A 14,978-nucleotide genomic window follows, 5' to 3' on the forward strand; every position below is an offset into this window, starting at 1 on the left:
ATCCCCTCTCCATCCTCCCTCTCTTCCTCCATCTCCCTTTTCCTCCTCTCTTCCCCAGTCCCCTTTCCACTCTTCCTGCCTCCTCCTCCTCTCCCCTTTCCTCCAATCTTCCTCCCTCTGTCCCCTTTCCACCCTCCCTCTCTTCCTGCCTCCTCCTCCATCTCCCTCCTCCTCTCCCCTTTCCTCCAATCTTCCTCCCACTGTCCACCCTCCCTCTCTTCCTCCCTCTATCCCCTCTCCATCCTCCCTCTCTTCCTCCATCTCCCTTTTCCTCCTCTCTTCCCCAGTCCCCTTTCCACTCTTCCTGCCTCCTCCTCCTCTCCCCTTTCCTCCAATCTTCCTCCCTCTGTCCCCTTTCCACCCTCCCTCTCTTCCTGCCTCCTCCTCCATCTCCCTCCTCCTCTCCCCTTTCCTCCAATCTTCCTCCCACTGTCCACCCTCCCTCTCTTCCTCCCTCTATCCCTTCTCCATCTTCCCTCTCTTCCTCCAACCTCCCTCCCGGCATCCGGCCGCAGCCCTCGGGGGTCCCCATCCCGGGGCCTGGGGGCTTCGTTCATCAGCCGTCCCAGGCCCCAGTTCGCAGCCACAGGCGCCGGACCCGGGGCTCCAAAACAGATGATTAAAAAGCGGCTTGGAATTGGGGGGAGAGGGCGAGTCCGGGCGCGGCCAGCCAATGGGCAGCGGTCCCGGGGGGCGGTTGGGGGTCTTGGGGGGCCGTTGACAGCTCCATAAACACTGCCTGGGCCCGCCAAAACCAGAGCCGGCCAAAGGGGAGACCAGAGGGAGGGGCTCCGGCTCCGGGTTGAGTGGGTGGGGGGTCTGCCCACTTCACCCACAGCCGTGGGCCCCTGAAGAACAATAACAACAATGATGGTATCTGTTATTAATAATAATGGTATTTGTACTATGGGCCAGGCACCGTACTAAGTGCTGGGGGGGTGGGGGGGGATGCAGACAAATCGGGTTGGACACAGTCCATGTGGGGCTCATGCTTTTAATCCCCATTTTACAGATGAGGGAACTGAGGCACAGAAAAGTGAAGTGACTCGTCCAAGGTCCCGCAGCAGACAAGTGGCGGAGCCGGGATTAGAACCTTCCGACTCTTAGGCCCGGGCTCTATCCACAAGGCCATGCTGATTCTCCTATTCAGTCATTCAGTCGTATTTATTGAGCGCTTACTGTGTGCAGAGCACTGGACTAAGCGCTTGGGAAGTACAAGTTGGCAACATGTAGAGACGGTCCCTACCCAACAGTGGGCTCACAATTCTCCTATGTTTCAGGTGCTGCTTCTGCTTGTCCGGTGTGGGGCTGGGGACAAAAGCGTCTAAGGGTCTGAGGCAATAGGGAGGGAAATAAAGTGGGAAGACGAGAGCTTAATCAGGGAGGACTTCCTGGAGAAGATATAATTTTTAGTAGGGCTTTGAATAATAATAATTATGGTATTAGTTTAATGCTTACTATGTGCCAGGCACTGGACTAAGCGCTGGGGTGGGTACAAGCAAACTGGGTTGGACACAGTTCCTGCCATTCATTCATTCAATCGTATTTATTGAGCACTTACTGTGTACAGAGCACTGTACTAAGCGCTTGGGAAGTACAAGCTGGCAACATCTAGAGACGGTCCCTACCCAACAACAGGCTCACAGTCTAGACGGGGGAGACAGACAAACATGGGGCTCACAGTGTCAATCCCCATTTTATGGATGAGGTAACAGAGGCCCAGGGAAGTGAAGTGACTGGCCCAAGGTCACCCAGCAGACAGGTGGCGGAGCTGGGATTAGAACCTGCGACTTTCAGACTCCTACGCCCGTGCGCTATCCATTACGCCGTGCTGCTTCTCTGGGGAGACCTATGGTCTGTCAATCAATCAATCAATCGTATTTATTGAGCGCTTACTGTGTGCAGAGCACTGTACTAAGCGCTTGGGAAGTACAAGTTGGCTGTCAGAGGTGAAGGGGTGGGAGTTCCAGTCAAGGAGGGACCCCTTTGCCCAGAGGTACAGAGAGGGGCCATTGCCCAGAGAGAGAGGAGGGCTGGTGTCTGGTTGGCGTGGAGATGTGATCCCACAGAAGGCAGCTGGTCCTTGTAGCCCAACCAATCCACCAATCAATCAATCGATGCTTTACTGGGTGTTTACAGTGGTCAGAACATTGAACTAAGCGCTTCGGAGAATCTAACACAGTTGGTAGACACATTCAATACATTTCTATCCTACTTATTTTATTTTGTTGGTATGTTTGGTTCTGTTCTCTGTCTCCCCCTTTTAGACTGTGAGCCCACTGTTGGGTAGGGACTGTCTCTATGTGATGCCAATTTGTACTTCCCAAGCGCTTAGTACAGTGCTCTGCACATAGTAAGCGCTCAATAAATACGATTGATTGATTCAATGCCCACAACAAGCGTATAGTCTAGACGGGGATACCGACATTAATATAAATAAATAAAATACAGATATGTAGGTGCTGTGTAGGGCTGTGGAAGGGACGAATAAAGGGAGCAAATCCAAGTTCAAGGGGGCTGCAGAAGGGTGTGGGAGAAGAAGAAATGAGGGCGTAGTTCACACCCAAGGGCCAGGAAACCACAGTCCCGGGGAGCCCAGCTGATCCCAACCTCTAGGCCACAAAGCAACCCCAGATTTGGCCTCAAGACGAGGCTTGATTTCTGCTGGGGTGAACCCCTGGAATCGGCTGTCCTGTAACCCTGGCACCCCTGGAATCAGCCTCTGTGGTCCCAGCATCACTGACACAGCTGCTGGGTAGCCTTGGCACGGCTGGAATCGGCCACCCTATAGCTCCAGCACCACTTGCGTGGCCTCTCTGTGGCCTTGGCAGCCCTGAATTGGCTGCCCCCTAACCCTGGCACCACTGGAATTGGCCTCCTTATAGCCCCAGTGCCACTGGGCTTCCCAGTGCTCAGCCCTGCCCACTTTGCTGCCATTTATAATAACGGTAGTCGTACAGTCTGCCTGGAATTTAAAGCCACTACCAGTTTTAAAGGTGAAATTACATGAACGTTTCTGGCACAGCCTTCTCGTCATAGATTAAGGCTTGTGCCCTGTTCCCAGCAAGCCCCCCCACCAGGGAAAGCCCTGCTGGATCCTCGTCCGACCCTTGGGGTGGGGGGACTCAGCTGGTGTTCCCTGGTCAATCTCTCCTCTCACTGTAGGGACGCCCAGCTGTGGGGGATGGATCTGGGGGACACCGAGGCAGGGGACAACAGGCAGGGAGGGAGACCATCCCCCGCGACCCCACTCCTTAAGGGCGCAGGTATCAAAGTCCAGCAAGAGCCCACACCCACTCACTCCCGCTGCAGACCCCCCTGCCCGGGGTTCCCACTCCCAATTGCCCCCCCAAATTGGACCAGAGACCCCACAGCAGGCTGTTTTGAGGCAGTCTCTGCAACTGCCCCTCCCTCCAGCCCATCACTTCAACTTGGCACGGCAGCTACTTGACCTTTGCTCCCTGGAGGTCAGAGTGCCAGGTGGGTGGAGGAGAAAGGGGAGAGGGACCAGCTTCACATCTGTTATATCCGTATTATGAAGCCAAGAGGAAACCCAGGGACCACTCTCCAAGCCCTCAGCATGGCTCAGCATGGAAAGAGCCCGGGCTTGGGAGTCAGGGGTCAGGGGTTCAAATTCCGGCTCTGGCACTTGTCAGCTGTGTGACTTTGGGCAAGTCACTCCACTTCTCTGTGCCTGTTACCTCATCTGTAAAATGGGGATGAAGATTGTGAGCCTCCCGTGACAACCTGATCCCCTTGTAACCTCCCCAGCGTGTAGAACAGTGCTTTGCACATACTAAGCGCTTAAAATATGCCATTTTAAAAAAAAAAAGCCCAGGGCAACCCCACCCACAAGCCCCTTCTCCTCCTCCTCCTCCTCCTCTCAGACCCTGGAAATTCTCTAAACTAGGCCCAAGCTGGGTCTCCACAGCAATCAATCAATCAATCGTATTTATTGAGCGCTTACTATGTGCAGAACACTGTACTAAGCTCTTGGGAAGCACAAATTGGCAACATAACAGCACCTTGAGGATCATTCATTCATTCAATTGTATTTACAGTGTGCAGAGCACTGTACTTGGGAAAGTACAACAATAAACAGTGACATTCCCTGCCCACACTCACAGTCTACCCTGGGGGAGACAGATATCAGTACAAGTAAATAAAATTACAGATCCGTACATACCTGGGTCCTTAGAGATGAGGGAAGTGAAGAGAAGTCTTCTAGACTGTGAGCCCACTCTGCTAGACTGTGAACCCACTGTTGGGTAGGGACCATCTCTATGTGTTGCCAACTTGTACTTCCCAGGCGCTTAGTACAGTGCTCTGCACACAGTAAGCGCCCAATAAATACGATTGAATGAATGAAGTGATTTTGCTGGCAGTCACGCAGCAAACAATTGGAGGAACTGGGATTAGAACCAGGTCCTTCTGTCTCCAATGCCCGGCTCCTTTCCACTAGGCCACGTTACTGTTACTTCTCCCACACTGTTCCCTCCAGGGCACGAATGTTGTATTCTATTACAGTACAATGCTTAGTACCACGCTTGGCACATAGAAATCGCCTAATAAATATTAACTGAAGTGAAGTCACACAGCAGTCCTAAGTGGTGGGATCGATACAAGGCAATCAGGTTGGACACAGTCCCTGCCCTCATGGGCCTCACTGTCTAATTAGGAGGGACAACAGTTCCCATTTTACAGATGGGAAACTGAGGCCGAGTGACATGAAGTCGCTTAGAACAGTGCTTTGCACATAGTAAGCGCTTAATAAATGTCATTATTATTATTATTATTATTATGAAGTGACTTACCCAAGGTCACAAGGCAGGCAAGTGGCAGAGCCAGGATTAGCACCTAGATCTCCTGACACCCAGGATGGGGCTCTCTCCAGTAGGACCTGCTGTCGTCCCACTGTTGGGTAGGGACTGTCTCTATATGTTGCCAACTTGTACTTCCCAAGCGCTTAGTACAGTGCTCTGCACACGGTAAGCGCTCAATAAGTGCGGTTGATTGATTGATTGATTGGTCTTGGATGCCCATTTTGGCCTGTTTCCATTTCCCATGATTGCCTCTGGCCCCGTCCCTTCTCCCCTCTCCCTCTTCCACCGCCCCCCACCCCGTGGTGGAGCGTCCAAGGGGTCCTTGGGTCAGAGGTCATCCCTGCTGACCCAATGACTCCAGCAGACAGAACCGGTACAAAGACCCAGGTCTCCCGCCTCGCCTGCCTGAAAAAGGAGAGAGGACCAGAACCAGAGCTGGAGTTGGGGAGGGGGCAAACTTTGATCTTCCCCCCCAACCTCGGTGGTTTGGGGTGGTGAGTCTTAGGGGCCACGGGGCCCTCCTGGACCCCCACGCCCCCCTCGAGGGCCGGCGGCCAGATCTGTAGGCCTGGAAGAGCGGGGTTGAGGCAGGGGTCCTTAGGCCCCGCCCTCCCCACCAGTTTATCCTCGGGCCCTGCATTCCCTCACATCCTCCCTCCTCCATTTCCATGCCAATGAAGACTAGATAAACAGAGGTTCGAGGGGGCAGGTGTGGGGAGGGGGTTCGGAATCCCCTTCATTAATCTCTGCCTTAATTAAAAGTCCTTTGTTCCTGCGGCTTCTCTCCCCAAAGCGGCTCTGAGCTCCCCAGCTGAGCAAATTCCTTCAGCTTAGGCAAATGCAACCGATTCCCTCCCCTCTGCCCCCCCCCCGTTCATTCATTCATTCAGTCGTATTTATTGAGCGCTTACGGTGTGCAGGGCACTGTATTAAGCACTTGAGAAGTACAAGTCGGCAGCATATAGAGACGGTTCCTACCCAGTAACGGGCTCACAGTCTAGAAATGGGAGACAGACAACAAAACAAAACATGTAGACAGTTCTGATCAGCCCCCATCCCTTTTTTATGGTACTTGTTAAGCACTCACTATGTGCCAGGCACCGTTTTAAGCGCTGCGGTAGAGACAAGGTAATTAGTCCCTGTCCCACATGGGGCTCACAGTTTTAATCCCCATTTTACAGATGAGGTAACTGAGGCCCGGAGAACTGAAGTGACTTGCCTAAGGTCACACAGCAGACAAGTGGCAGAGCCGGGACTAGAACGCAGGTTTTCTCACTCCCAGGCCCGTGCTCTAGCCACTAAGGGCATGCTCTGCAGGGGTCCCCTGGTCTGCAGGGGTCTTCTGAACAGGAGAACCCAGGGGTCCTGCCACCCAGCTGGCCTTCAATCTCTCCCAATCTTTGGCAGGAGGGAAGGTGGCTCGCCTGGTTCTGGGACCCTGCTTCTCTCACCACCTCGTCCTCAAATGGATTCTCTCTTTCCTTTTGTCCAGGAGGATGTGGGGACTCCGGCCCCCTTTGTCCTCATTACTGGCCGCCTGCCGGGAAGGCCACAGGCCAACCGAGCCCAAGACCCAGGAAGGGTCTTGTACTTCCCAAGCGCTTAGTACAGTGCTCTGCACACAGTAAGCACTCAATAAATACGATTGATGATGATGATGATGAAGGGAGGGGACACGGGGCAGGGCCCGGCCAGCCCTGGGCAGCCCCCAGCCCTGCCAAAGGGGAACCGACCCCCGGGAGCAGGGTTGGGGGAGGAACAGAGGACAAGAGGGAGAAACGGGGGACCGTCAGGGGACAAAGGGGGAGGCGAGCAGGGGAGCAAAATGGGGGCACTGAGGGGCAGAGGGAGCAGGGATATAAAGTGGGGGCTCAGAGGAGTTGAGAGGGGCTGGAGGAGCAGGGGAGTAAGATGAGGGTACTGAGGGGCAGGAGAGTAAACTGGGGGCCCTGAGGAATTGAGAGGGGCAGGAGGAGCAGGGGAGTAAGATGGGGGCTCTGAGGGGCAGGGGAGTAAAATGGGAGGTACTGAGGGAGCAGGGGAATAAGATGGGGATGCTGAGAGGGACAGGAAGAGCAGGGAAGTAAGATTGAGGGAGCAGGGGAATAAGATGGGGGCTCTGAGGAACTGAGAGGGGCAGGAGGAGCAGGGGAGTAAGATGGGGGAACTGAAGGGTTGAGAGGGCAGGGGAATAAGAAGGGGGCTTTGAGGAGTTAGGAGGAGCAGGGGAGTAAGATGGGGGAGCTGAGGCTGGGAGCAGGAAGGAAGAGGGGAGTAAAATGGGGGCACTGAGGAGCTGAGAGGGGTTAGGAAGAGCAAGGGAATAAGATGGGGGCTCTGAGGAGCTGAGTGGGGCAGGGGATTATGATGGGAGCACTGAGAGGGGCAGGAGAGGAAGTGGGGGCTCTGAGAAGAGAAGCAGCGTGGTTCAGGGGAAAGAGCACGGGCTTGGGAGTCAGAGGTCATGGGCTCGAATCCCGGCTCGGCCACTTAGCTGTGTGACTTTGGGCTAGTCACTTCACTTCTCTGGGCCTTAGTTCCCTCATCTGTAAAATGGGGATGAAGACTGTGAGCCCCCCGTGGGACAACCTGATCACCTTGTATCCCCCCCCACCCCCCAGAGCTTAGAACAGTGCTCTGCACATAGTAAGCGCTTAACAAATGCCACTATTATTATTATTATTGTTATGAGTACTGAGGGGAGTGAGAGGGGCAGGGTAGTCCGGTGAGGCACTAAGGGAGTTGAGGATTGGGTGTAGGGGAGTGAGATGGGAAAGCTACGGGGCAGGAAGCGGCCCCCGCCCTGTTTATTGGGGGGATTAGGGCCTGCGAACCGCCGGCTCACACGCCCTCCCGGGGTTTACGAGGCTCCACACGGGCCGCTTAATGAGGGTCACAGCCGCTTTATGGAGCCAGGCGTGATAACGTCTCTGCTAATTACACCGGCAATTAGCGAGAGGAGAGGGGCCTGCAGCCACCGAGAGTCCCGCTGGGGATGGGAGGGGAAAGAGGAGTGGGAGGGAGGGGCGAGGTCGTGGCCCCGCCCCCAATGCCCCCCCACCAGCCTCCCCCACGTGGAAGGACCCGGGTACCCCTCCCCACTGCCCTCGGATGCCTGGGTGCTGGAGGAGCCGCAGTGGGATGCTGGGGGGACCAGGCCTCCCCAGGAATCTCTCTCTGAGCCTCTGGAGTGGAAGGAAGGAGAAGGGCAGCCAGGGCGGGCACGGTCTGCTTCCAGAACATCAGCCCGTGGCTCCCATCTCCAGGATATCTCCACGGTCGCCCCAGCCCAGGCCTCTGTCTCCAGCAGGGACAAGGGACTCTGGGAAGATCACCCAACATCCCTGACTCTCCCCTCTCCATCCCTGACTCTCTCTAGTTACACAGCACAGACCATCCCAAACCCCTGCCTCTCCCCTCTCCATCCCTGACACACCCTACATGATCCAGCCCGGACCATCCAACACCCCTGACTCTCCCCTTTCCGTCCGTGACTCTCCCCAGTGATCCAGCCCAGATCATGCAACAGCCCTGACTCTCTCCTCTCCAACCCTGACTGTCCCACAGTGACCCAGCATGGACCGCCCAACACTCCTGACTCTCTCCTCTCCATCCTTGACCCTCCCCTAGTGACCCATAGCAGACCATCTAACACCCCCGACTCTTCCTTCTCCATCCCTGATTCTCCCCCAGTGATCCCCACATGAACAAATAGACCATTAATTATCCAAACACCCCTTGAAGCTTCTACTTTCTGCCTTTCCAACTCCCTGCAGTGGCACATTCTGTCTTTCTGTTTTCCCCTTTCCCTCCACCCCACTCCTGGTCTTTCCCACTGAGCTTCCACCCAGGATCTCAAAGCCCAGCAGGGAGGACAGAGACCCAGAGGAAGAGAGTGTGATGTGTGGCCTCTAAACTGTAAACTCGTTGTGGACAAGGAATGCATCTGTTATATTGTTGTACTCTCCCAAGCACTTAGTACAGTGTTCAGCACGTGGTAAGCACTTAACAAATACAATTGACTGACTGGGCTTGGGAATCTCCTGAAAGTGTGGCCGACCCTAAAGGACTCCCCCATCTGGACTTAGTCTCTTGATAAGTTATCAGCTTCAGCCGAGATGTCTGCATTGTCATGTGGCCAAGAAATTGTCTCCAGGACTAGAACAGGAAGGGCCAAAGACCAGATTAGGGAGTGGAGTCGTGCAGGGGGAGAAGAACCTGTCAGGGGCACAATCTGCCACCTCTGAGGCAGCGGGAATTTTCCGGTGAGTGAGGGAGAGATGAATCTTGGATGGGACAGCCTGGAGCCTGCAGAAGTGTCACTTCCTGGGACTTCAGGAGAGAAGAGGTAGACTGTCAGTCAACTGTATTTATTAATTAATTAATGATGGCATTTATTAAAGCGCTTACTATGTGCAAAGCACTGTTCTAAGCACTGGGGAGGTTACAAGGTGATCAGGTTGTCCCACGGGGGGCTCACAGTCTTAATCCCCATTTTGCAGATGAGGTAACTGAGGCACGGAGAAGTGAAGCGACTTGCCCAAAGCCACATAGCTGACAATTGGCGGAGCGGGGATTTGAACCCATGACCTCTGACTCCAAAGCCCGTGCTCTTTCCACTGAGCCACGCTGCTTCTCTAGCAGCACTTATTGAGCACTTATTGTGTGCAGAACACTGTACTAAGCACTTGGGAGAGTAGAATATAACAATAAATGGACACATTCTCTACCCATAACAAGCTTACAGTCTAGAGGGGGAAACAGACATTAATAGAAATACATTACAGATATGTATATAAGTGCTGTGCGGCTGGGAGGGGGGATGAATAAAGGGAGCAAGTCAGGTCGATGAAGAAACGAGTGGGAGAAGAGGAAAGGAAGCAGGGAGGAAGCAATCCAGAAGAGAGATGGTTAGGTGTCTCCAGCTAAACAGTTGCCACATGCCGCCCCCACCCCATCCCATCCTGGAGATGTGGGGGCAGAAAATCAAAACTTAAAGCCTTGATCCAAGCTACCCGGGAGGCAGGGGGCTAGATAAAATGACCTTTTGAGGCATCCCAGCTCTGTGCATGAATGCATGCATAAGTGGGACTGTAAACATTTGTGGGTAAAAAACACTGGGGGGAAAGACGACTTAAGGAGGTCTGACTGTAGAAAGGAGGAGCCTGAGGGGGAACTAGTTTTACCCAGAATCTGCGCAACACTAAGCTGATCTAGGGGAATCTAGTCTGTGTCTGGGGCCTGAGAGCTTTTCAATCCACTGAGGACTCTCTCCTGACCCCCATGACTGAATCCTCACATCCCTAGGGTCACCATGGTCCTGATCTACTGCAGCAGAGGAGAGACACACACAGAGAGAGAAAGTGTGTGTGTTTGTGTGTCTGTCTCCTCTTCACTGCTAACTTTCTCACTGTACCTAAATCTATCTCCCACCTACTTCTTGCCCACATCCTGCCTCAGGCCTGGAATGCCCTCCCTCCTCATATCTAAAAGCAATGACTCTCTCCCCTTCAAAGCCTTATTGAAGGCCCATCTCCTCCAAGAGGCCTTCCCTGACTTAGCCTTCCTCTCCTCTCACTCCCTTCTGCATTGCCCTGACTCTTTTGCTTTATTCAACCCCCTTCCCAGCCCCACAGCATTGATGCACGGATGTGTAATTTATTTTATTTCTCTTAATGTCTGTCTTCCCCCCTAGCCTGTCAGCTCGTGGTGGACAGGGAATGTATCTGTTATAGTCTCCCAGGTGCTTAGTAGAGTGCTCTGCATGCAGTAAGTGTTCAATAAATACAATTGACTGGCTGACTATGCCTCTGTTGGGGGTGGTGGGGGGCTCCTCTGGACAGGTCAGGGCAAGAAGAAGAGGGACCTGGGGTCCCCAAGGGAACCCGAGTTAGGACAGCCAGCACCTCCACCAGAACCCACTGGCCAGAGTTCTTCGGTCCTCGTGCCTGGAGGCAGGGGACTGGCCCCAGTGACCTCAACCCAGCCGTAGTATTTATTGAGAAATTCAATAAATGTTGTAGGAAGAGCACTCTACTAAGTGCTTAAGAGCCCCTCTCAGCACTTTGATTCCAGGCAGTAGGGTCAGACAGGGAACTCAAAGTCAGGGTCCAATTTCCTCCCACTTATCCACTATCTCCTCCCAGTAATGATAATAATAGTAATTGTACTTGTTATAAGCACTTACTAAGTGCCAAGCTCAGGGGTAGAGACAAGTTAATCAGGTTGGACACAGTCCTTCTCCCACGTGGGGCTCAAAGTCTTAATCCCCATTTTACAGATGAGAAGTGAAGCGACTTGCCGCATAGCAGATGTGGTGCAGCCAGGATTAGAACCCAGGTCCTTCTAACTCCCAGGCTGATGCCCTATCTCCTAGGCCACGCTGCTTCTAATAATCATAATAATGGTGGTATTTGTTAAGTGCTTACTATGTGCAAAACACTGTTCTAAGCGCTGGGGGGGGATACAAGATCAGGTTGTCCCACTTGGGACTCACAGTCTTAATCCCCATTTTACAGATGAGGTAACTGAGGCTCAGAGAAGTTAAGTGGCTTGCCCAAGGTCACGCAGCTGAGAGCGGGATTCGAACCCATGACCTCTGACTCCCAAGCCCTTGTTCTTCCAGCTCGCACTCTTTATTCGTCTCAAGCTAACCTCATCACTGACCTCTAGCTCTCACCCTCTCCCTCCTGCCTGGAATTCCCTCCCCTTCACATCTGACAGACCACTTCTCTCCCATTCTTCAAAGCCCTCCTGAAATCTCATCTCCTCCAGGGGGCCTTCCCCCATTTATATCTAATCTTCCCACCTTATATCCCCAACTGTCCTTGCATTTAGGATAAACACTCACAGTTCCCCGGAGCACTTAGGTACATGGCAAGCGATGGTATTTATCGAGCACTCTGTTCAATCATTCCATCAAATTTATTGAGCACTTATTGCACGCAAAGCGGTGCACTAGGCGCTTGAGAGAGTACAATATAACAACAGGCACATTCTCTGCCCACAGTGAGCTCACAGAGCATTGTACTAAGTGCTTGGGAGACTACAGTTCATGCTTCCCTGCTTACAGTCTAAAGGGGGAGACTGCCATTAAAATATACTTTTTACGGTATTTGTCAAGCCCTGGGCTTGACACGAGCTAATCAAGTTGGACATAGTCCATCTCTCACAAGGGGCTCATAGTATTAATCCCCATTTTTCAAATGAGGTAACCGAGAAGTTGTGACAATGATTAAATTAATATTAAATTTAATGTTAATTAATCTCATATGAATTAAACGTTGGCATTTAAATGTTAACTATTGAGATTAAATTAACACATTTAATCTTTAGGGATGCTTCCTCGGCAGATTGGAAAATTCTTGGGGGTAGGGATCAGGCCTAATAATTCTATTACAGTGCCCTGCCCAGAAGAGGCGTTCAATAAATACCATGGGTTGATTGAATGATTCGATCTGGCAAACCCCATCACTCCGTCCCCCCCCCCCCCATCTCCCCGGGGCCACCTTAAAAGCCCCCTCCCTCCCCTCTGAATTTAGCCCAGCTTTACATATTTACTCTTTTTAATCTTTGCCCATAAATCAATCCCCATGTGTGATTGTTTATGTGTCTGTGAGGCCCATGGTAAGAATGGAGTCATTTGCAGAGTTGCGGGGGTGGGGGGGGGAGTGGGAGGTGGAGGGTTAAGTTGTCCTTGGGAGGAGGGGGGCCTGGGAGAGCCTGGGAAAGAGATTGAAAAGGCTTGAAGCAACTGGCCAGCCCGAGGGGGATGGGGGCTACTGGGCTCAAAACTTCCTCCCCTAGCTCAGCAAGTGGGCACCCCTGGCAGGCCTTTTACCCGTGTTTGTTTTCCCGGAGTTGCAGTGGAAAGAGCACGGGCTTGGGAGTCAGAGGTCATGGGTTCGAATCCCCGCTCCGCCACTTGTCAGCGGGGTGACCTTTGGCAAGTCACTTCGCTGTGCCTCAGTTCCCTCATCTGGAAAACGGGGATTAAGACTGTGAGCCCCACGTGGGACAACCTGATCACCTTGTATCCCCCCAGCGCTTAGAACAGTGCCTCGCACACAGTAAGCACTTACCAAACACCATCATTATTATTATTTGAAGATGGTGGTGGGCCGCTGGGGCTGAAGGCCTCTGGGAGGGTGAGGAGAGGGGACAGTCCGAGGAAAAAGGAACAGTACCCTTTGCTGGGACGGGAGCTGGTCGAAGAGGGAAGGGAGAGACAGGTTTGTAAAGGGGTGAGGGCAGCAGGGGGAGAAGCAGAGTGAAGGAGAAAATGACTCAGTGAATCTTATTTTTTGAGCGCTTATTGTGTGCAGAGCGCTGTACTAAGCTCTTGGGAGAGTACGACAACAGATACGTTCCCTGTCCACAACGAGTGTATGGAATCCCAGAGGCCTCCAGATGGAAAGGACCCTAAAAGGTCACTTAGTCCAACCCCCTGCCTCTGAGAAGGCGAGCACCCAGGTGGGCCCTAGTATCAGCCAGGAAAGGCCTGTGAGGCTTCCAGGTGTCCAAGCTGCCTTCCTCGGGAGCATCTTGTCCACTGCTAAGCACACAATAAGCGCTCAGGGTATCCTAGGGAATGACAAATTCCAAACCTCCATCACTGGGGTGGAGGGGGAGAGAAATTGGACCCAGGAATTCATCCTACCTTTGTTTTTTCCCACTTCACACTCATACTCACACAAGCATTCACACATAATAATAATAATGATGGCATTTATTAAGCGCTTACGGTGTGCAAAGCACTGTTCTAAGCATTGGAGAGGTTACAAGGTGATCATGTTGTCCCACGGGGCGCTCACAGTCTTAATCCCCATTTTTACAGATGAGGTAAATGAGGCCCAGAGAAGTGAAGTGACTTGCCCAAAGATACACAGCTGACAAGAGCTGGGATTTGAAACCATGACCTCTGACTCCAAAGCCTGTGCTCTCTAATAATAATAATGATGACGATGATGGCATTTATTAAGTGCTTACTATGTGCAAAGCACTGTTCTAAGCACTGGGGAGGTTACAAGGTGATCAGGTTGTCCCATGGGGTGCTCACAGTCTTAACCCCCATTTTACAGATGAGGTAACTGAGGCATAGAGAAGTTAAGTGACTTGCCCAAAGTCACACAGCTGACACAGAGCCACGCTGCTTCTCAGCAGTAACCACACAACTACTCAGACATGCACACCCACACATACACAAATAGACATCCTCATACAACTACAATCCCACGCAAACATACCCCCCAACGCACATTTTCCTTGAGAGAAGCAGCATGGCCTAATGGTTAGAGCACGGACCTAGGGAGGCAGAAGGACCCAGTTGTGATCCCAGCTCTGCCACTTGTCTGTTGTGTAGCCTTGGGGAAATCACTTCATTTCTCTGGGCCTCAGTTCCCTCATCTGTAAAATGGGGATTAAAAGACTGAGCCCCATGTGGGACAGGGACTGTGTCCAGCCTGATTAGCTTGTATCTACTCCAGCGCTTAGAACAGTGCCTGGCACATAGTAAGCGCTTAACAAATACCACGATTGTCATTATTATTTTCTGGGGCTCGTCCCCCTTGTCCCCTCAAGTTACATGGCTGCAATCTCTGCCGGAGTGCGTGTCAGGCTCACTGGCCTCTGGCTATCAATAGCCCGGCTTTTGAGGTGGGGTGGGGGCTGGGGAGGAGGAGCTGGGGAAGCTGAGGCCAGGCCGACCGCAGTCAGTCAATCATAATTATTCATTCATTCATTCAATCGTATGTCTTGAGCCCTTTCTGTGTGCAGAGCACTGTACTAAGCGCTTTTAGCTCCCCCTTTTAGACTGTGAGCCCACTGTTGGGTAGGGACTGTCTCTATATCTTGCCAACTTGTACTTCCCAAGCACTTAGTACAGTGCTTTGCACCCAGTAAGCGCTCAATAAATACAATTGATTGATTGGGAAAGTAGACTATAACAATAAATGGACACATTCCCTGCCCACAAGGAGCTCACCGTCTAGAGCGGGAGACAGACATCAATACAAACAAATTACAGATACGGACCTAAGTGTGGTGGAGCAGAAACCCCCCTCGTGTCCACCCTCTTGCCGAGGAAGGCTGGGGTCTGCTTAACAGAGATACCCACCGGACCCCTCCTCACCTCCCTCCAAAACGCTCCACGCCCCC

Source organism: Tachyglossus aculeatus, chromosome X2 (assembly GCF_015852505.1).
Source record: "Tachyglossus aculeatus isolate mTacAcu1 chromosome X2, mTacAcu1.pri, whole genome shotgun sequence".
In the NCBI taxonomy this organism is placed as follows: domain Eukaryota; kingdom Metazoa; phylum Chordata; class Mammalia; order Monotremata; family Tachyglossidae; genus Tachyglossus; species Tachyglossus aculeatus.